Here is a 7,476-nt window from a genome sequence, read left to right as displayed (position 1 = left end):
GCAGATCCTGCTCCACATGTGGCACCCGTCGTGCTGCTCATGTTAGTACAAACCCGGTAACAAGTCTAATTCGGTTGGTCACATTCAGGAAAAGGGTGGACGTTTTGTGGTTAGAACATTAGGAACATATCCGCAATCATCTGTGAAACGGATATTCCATAAAGATCAACAAACTCGAAACAACGATCTCGAAAACAATAAACAGTCTGAACTTTATGTTATGTACAAGTTCGTCTTTCAGCGTTCATCTAACCTAGACCGTTACTTTAGTCATTGATATTGTTTTCAGTTTATATGATACTTGAAATTGAAAGCCTTTATCTTTTAGACTTTCAATATACCTTCAACCAGCAATTGCAGGCGACACATTCTAGCGTGTGCACTCTTGAGTTTTGGCCAAACTGACTGCTTATAATGAAATATTTCAAAAATCAGCTTTTATTATACATGTTATATACATGAGACAAAAAGAATTGTATTTTATTTGTCTAAATCGTAGCTAATGCCCGTTTAATGTATTCATTAGCGTATACGTCACTTATCCTTTTATTAATAGGGGTCAACAATATATGGTATGTGTATTTGTTGCTAAGAGTTTAAAAATTTTGCCTGACAAATGGAGTCTAACCACAATACCTGTGGCAAATGAATTGTTTTAGAAAGAAAAAAAATTACTCGAATAATAATTTTGTTTTTATCCGGAACGACCATTTGATGTTTGAGCCTGGCGTAAAATGCGTTGACAACGATAAAAAAATGCAAAGGGGTGACAGTTAACTGAGAGTGCCACATTTTCTTCACTTTTATGACTCCTCATTTGCAATAACTCTGAGGTGTCCGCAGGTGGTCTGTTGAAAGACAGCATTTCTGCCCTCACCAAGCATACCTTAATTTGCAGCTGCTGCAGAATGTTAGCCCTTCATCATGGTTGATTTACCTTTCATAACATTTCTTTTGAAGTAATTTTTCGTTTTCTCTCGTTCTAAATTAGCATGATTGCCACTAGACGTTAAGAGAGTGAGCTCATATTATTAATTGCCAATTAAACTTTGAACAGATTTCTTTCTGCCAGTTTGCAGTGTCGGATCATTTATATATTAAATCCTGCCCCCACTTCGCGCGGCCTATTAATCGCAAATGGCTGTCCCTTTGATTTATTTCAATCCTACTATCTGGACCATTTACTTGTGCGATGATATTGTTTTTCTTTGTACGTCAATTTTTTTTTATGTATGTGTGTGTTGGGTTCAGGCTCTTGGAAACCTTTCAATTTATTTTTTGATGATGAATCTAATGTTTTGTAGTCTAAAACATGGAAATTTAAGTTAGATATACCTATAAATATGACATCATGACTCAAAACTCTTAATAATGAATAAAAAGCAATGCCATAGCGGCCGGGAACTTGGTTCGTTCGTCAAGCAAGTCCGTTCATGTGCAGGTGAACGAAATTACCGGACTTGTAGTAGGAGTGCATTGGTAATAAATATCCCTTAAATACCCCTTAAGTAACAACAAGTGCTTGTCGATACATACTCCATCCAAGTAACAATGTGTAAAAAGTAAACAATTATAAGTTAAAGTAAGGCCATAACCTTGACTTTTAGCGTTGCAGTTTGTAAACAATGCTCAAAACGTACGTTTGCCATTCTCAAATGTGCATACACTATGTTGTACGACCTGAAAAGGCAGTCTGACTTTAGGATCTAAGATTGAAACTTTTGAAGACCAAAATGTAAGTCAAAATGTTTTATTAATACAACCTCAAATCTGAAACAAAAAGCTTATTGGTGTCCTAAAATGTTATGCAATGAAATGAAATGTGTAGAATGTAGGATGTAGTTAGTTTTAGAAGGGTATATTTTTAATGTCTTCAATGCGAATGATATTTTATTGGTTTAAACATACAAAATGATACTCACAAATTCATTATCAAGTAGAGACAACCAGAAATTACAGCCACAAAAATCAATATACAACGTCAATCTGCAACATTTTTCGCATCGCAGGTCATTATTAGCCCAAATGGCGTCCAATGGGATTCGAAGATGACAACAGTTCTTATAAAATATATTTGTATTCCATATCGTGAAATGACTGGCTAAAATGATTTCCAAACGATTGACAGGGTTCTAGAAAATACGTAAACAAACATTTTTTAGGCCAGTTTTTATTCATTTTTGCTACATAAGATTCCCCCACCTGAACATGAGATGCGGGGGTTGTAAAATAAGTGTTTTTTACAAATAAATTTCCAAGACCTGATACTTACTGAACTAACTCCAGTCAACAACTTCTTGATGCGTGTCCGTAAAAAACTCACGATGATTTCATACGATAGACCACGACGATCGATTAGAACATGTGATATCGTGAAAGAAAGCTCAGTAAGAAACTTTACAGATGGATTTGGACGTTTTCAAAAATAAACAAATGAAGTTTCCGTCATATTTTTCAACTGTGTTATTATTCATAGACGTTAAGATTGACAGTCATGTTAATATGTTCATAAAGTTGGATTACCATTTTTCAGTTTGAGGATAATAGGAAAAATTAAGGAAACAGACAATTTGATAAAAATACACCGACAGTTAACGTTATAAATCTGTTAGCGATTAAAACAAATGGACAGTTCATTCTGTAAAGCCACAGGAATAAGGGTTACCATCATAAACGGTTTTTTTTTTTCATAATCTGATCTGATTCTAATTGTTAAGTTAAATCTATAACGATATTTTATAAAGATTAGCATAAAATTATGAACAATATTCATTGCTTTGAAATTGTGTAATAACAGTTCGTAATTTTTGTCTCGCCTGCGACGAAAATCGCGAAACGCGAGACATAGGGGTTGCTTTTCCGGCGACGACGACGGCGACGGCGACGGCGAGGGCGTCGGCTTCAACAATTGTTAAGTTTTCTGTTTTCTAGTTTAACGACTATTTTTAGGCCCTGATCCCTAGGACATGGTCCAGTGACTTTGAACTAATTGGCAATTTTCAATGCTAAGTTTTCTGCTTAAGTTAGTTTGATAGGATCTTCTTGTGATACTTTCAGTTCATATCAGTTTGATGACTATTTCGAGGCCCTGTTCCCTTTGTCATGGTCCAGTGACTTTAAATTAATGAGTTATTTTAATGTTAAGTTTTTTCTGCTTAAGTTATATTGATCGGAACTATTTACAATAAACAACGATATTTTCTTTAAAGTTACTTTCTGTACATCTCAGTTTGTCAACCATTTTCTTGCCCTACTCACTAGATCATGGTCCAGTGACTGAATTAACATGATTAATAAGCAATGCTACTGTCCATCAGATTGTCTTTTTCTGAATTTTTGCCGATAGGCAGGACATATCTCTGTGTCAACAGTTTATATATATTAGTGTCTCCTAGTAGTATAGGATGCACCAAAAGGTCTCATCTAGACGGGGGATTCAGGTGGGGAATTCGTGACATCAGTGAACGAACATTGCGTCATGTATGACTTGATCGATGAAGGAACGGGATTACATTCAATAGTATAACCCCTATGCCCATGCGCTGTTTATTTCTGCAAGTATATAGTGAATGTCTGTACAAATTCCGTAAACTTTCTTTATCAATTATTTGTATGTTTTACGAATTTGAATCAATCCGAAGCCGTTTTGAGTTCTCTAGAAACATGCAGCAGGACCTTTTGGCCCCTAGTTTTTGGTGGTGTTTGTGTTGCTCAGCCTTTTTTTTTTCTATGTTATGTTTTGATTACTGTTGTTTGCCTATTGATCTTTTTTCTTTTGTAGCCATGACGTTGTCGGTTTATTTGTGACTTATGATTTTGAATATCTCTCTCGAATCTTTCGCCTCTCTTTTGGGCTTCTAGATCTAATAAGTGGCTAGGCGTGGCTAGATATACGTTAGAAAGTCAAAATTTACGTGTAGCCGTACACGGCGGATACGACATTGAACGCATCCCAGATGAAAATCACGTTACCAGAAGAAATTTATGGAGGATGCCATCTTGTACTTCTCCGACTGCGTGACCTGAAGTATTGTTTTATTTCTCCTATTGGGGATATGACTTGTCTAGAATTCTGTGGGATTTTCGTTTTGGGAAACATCGGTTGTGTAAGTGGTTCTTTCTGCGACCCCGGTGTTACCTAAGATTTCTATAGGACAATTAAGGGCTCAAATCGAATAAAGTGGATTGAAGCTATACCATTGCGGCGAATTAAGTCGTAATCGCATGCTCAATATGAAAATAAGATATGTGCCAGTGAGATAACTTTATATCAGTTCAGTTCACCTTTCCGGTCACGGCGAACAAAGAATACACGATTCCTTGATCCATGACGTCATACATTGTTATTTTCTATCGATGATGTTTGAATGCGATGAAATTACTAAATTAGACGTCTCGTTCGTTTTTTTATTACTTCTTTTCTGGCTAATTTCAGGAAACTCAACATGATGATTATTGCATGTACTCCATTTGTTATCATTTTTTATTCTGCATTATCCATGCAAGGTAATAACGCATGTGACTTCTGTTTACCAGCTTACGTAGTTAAAATCAATAACATTTATAATCCTGGTACCTTTGATAACTATTATAAACAATATTTATCCTAATTTGATAACATTTTATTGCATTAATCAAGCAATATGATTGGACACAAGTTATTACAACTTATATTAAGTTTTTCCTTGCATATATAATACACATATACATGTATGATGACAGAAACATATAGAAAAGAAGGAAGCAGTCACACATTGGCAAGGCAACAAAAAAAAAAGAGAAAGAAAACTAAAACAAAAGCATAAAGGCAGAAAAGACAAAACTGTCGACTTGAAATGTTAATAATATCTTTTTGACTCTTTAATATAAACATGTACACTCCATGAGACTTTCGTTGTAGGCGAAACTAAATTAAGAAAGTGTTGATCCGATGCTGAAATCTACTGCTTTAAAAGGCACCAACCATCTATCTTTGAGGGGGTGGGGAGGCGGCATAGAAATACTTTTTTTTTAATAAATTGATTGATTCGAAATTTCTCGAAAACATTAAATGAACTTCTTTCAGTAACATATAGGAACAATATTTTTTTAACTAAATGTTGAATTTATCGTTTTCTTAAATTTCAATTGAATTTCAAACGATTGCATCCTATGATCAAATATATATATATATATATATGCATTATATATATATATATATATATGAAAAATATCTACATATAAGTTCAAACAATATAAAATTAAGAACATGCATTCTAAGATCCTGTTCTGTTTGACATGTTGCATGTAACACATTACGTCAATTTATCTCAAATCAGTCGGTATGGCGATGGTGTCATTGTTATCCGGTTATCCCTTCAAATGATAAAATATCATCTGGATCGACTTAAGAAAATTCAAATCTATGTAGAAGGTTTGAAAAGATCAGAAACAATTATGATCGTGCTAGCGATTCTTTAGGGCAGATCCGTGGGCCTGTAATACAAAAACTAAATCAGTTAGTGAGTAAATGAAGTAAAAACACGTTATAAACATTGTGTCTCCTAAGATATTTTTTTCCCATTTACCTTCATCATGAATTCTCAAACCTAAACATTTGAAAGTCAGGGATGCGTAAGTACACTGCAACGTTAAGAGCTATATAACCAAAAAAGTCCTAAACAGAATAGCCAAATTTATCCAAGGTCAACTTAACCTGAGGGAGTTGAAACCTAAGTGTCTTAATAATTTCTTAATTTATGAACAGGGAATTTGAAATAAGCATATGCCATAAACCGTGTCGTTACCGAAGCACTAACTACGGAGCTGAGGATACCATCTTGGGCTTAAAGTCCATCGGCTTTCTAGATTTACGTTCATCATGAGCTCAAACCTCAACATATGACAGTCAGGGGTGCGTAAACACGCTAAAAACGTTAGGAGCTTTTTGACAAAAAGGACTCAACAGAATAGACAAATGAACAATTACCATGGGCAGATACTTGCACTTACAAAACAAAACTAAAATCATCATTGACTAATGATCTTAACAGCAAGTTTTTTTTAGTTTTCTTTCTTGTTTTTTTTTTTTTTTTTTGTTGCCATGCCAATGTGTGACTGCTTCCTTTCTCTTCTATAGCTCAAATTATATACTATTAATATGTGTTTCTGTCATCATACATGTATAATGTGTATTATATATGTAAGGAGAAGACTTAATATACGTTGTAATAACTTGTGTCCAATCATATTGCTTGATTGATGCAATGAAGTATTATTAAATTAAGATAAATAATGTTATTACCTTGCATGCATAATGTACAATTTAAAAATGATCATAATGATAACAAATGGAGTACATGCAACATATCATCATGTTCAGTTTCCTATAAATAATCCAGAAAAGAAGTAAAAAAAACGAACGAGACGTTTTATTTAGTGATTTCATCACATTCAAACATCATCGACCGGAAATAACAATGTATGACGTCATGGATCAAGGAATCGGGAATTCCTTCTTCGGCGTACCTGGAAAGCTGAACTGAACTGATATAAAGTTATCTCACTGGCACATATCTTATTTTCATATTGAGCATGAGATTACGACTTAATTCGCCACAATGGTGTACAGCTTCAATCCACTTTAATCGATTTTAGCCCTTAATTGTCCTATAGAAATCTAATAAAACCGGAGTCGCAGAAAAACCACTTACACAACCCAAAACAAAAATGCCACAAAGTTCTAAACAAGTCATATTCCCAATAGGAGAAATAAAGCAATACTTCAGGTCACGCAGTCGGAGAAGTACAAGATAGCATCCTCCATCAATTTCTTCAGGTAACGTGATTTGTCGTCATGCATATGCATGCGCAGTTAACCTTTCCGTTTAAGCATTCGTAGAACACATTATCTTGGGTGCCTTCAATGTCGTAGCAGCCATATACGGCTACATGTACGTAAATTTTGACTTTCTATCGTATATCTAGCCACGCCTAGCCACTTATTACATATAGAAACCCAAAAGAGAGGCAAAAGATTCGAAAGGATATTTAAACTCATAGACGCAAATAAACTGACATCGTCATGGATAAAAAAGAAAAAAAGATCAAAAGACAAACTACAGTAATCAAAACACAACATAGAAAACAAAAGACTGAGCAACACAAACACCACCAAAAACCAGGGGCCAAAAGTTCCTGCTGCATGTTTCTAGAAAATCCAAAACGGCTTCGGAGTGATTCAAATTCGTAAAACATATAAAAAATTGATTAAGAAAGTTTACGGAATTTGTACAGACACTCGCTATATACTTGCAGAAATAAAGAGTGTGCATGGGCATAGGGGATATACTATTGAATGCAACCCTGTTCCTTCATCGATCACTTCATGCATGACGCAATTTTCGTTCACTGATATCACGAATTCCCCACCTGAATCCCCCGTCTAGACGAGACCGTTTGGTGTATCCTACACTACTAGGAGACACTAATATATAT

This window comes from Mytilus californianus, unplaced genomic scaffold (assembly GCF_021869535.1).
Source record: "Mytilus californianus isolate M0D057914Y unplaced genomic scaffold, xbMytCali1.0.p SCAF_4, whole genome shotgun sequence".
Taxonomy (NCBI): Eukaryota; Metazoa; Mollusca; class Bivalvia; order Mytilida; family Mytilidae; genus Mytilus; species Mytilus californianus.
The sequence above is the reverse complement of the archived record's forward strand: the minus strand, read 5'-3'. Positions refer to the sequence as shown.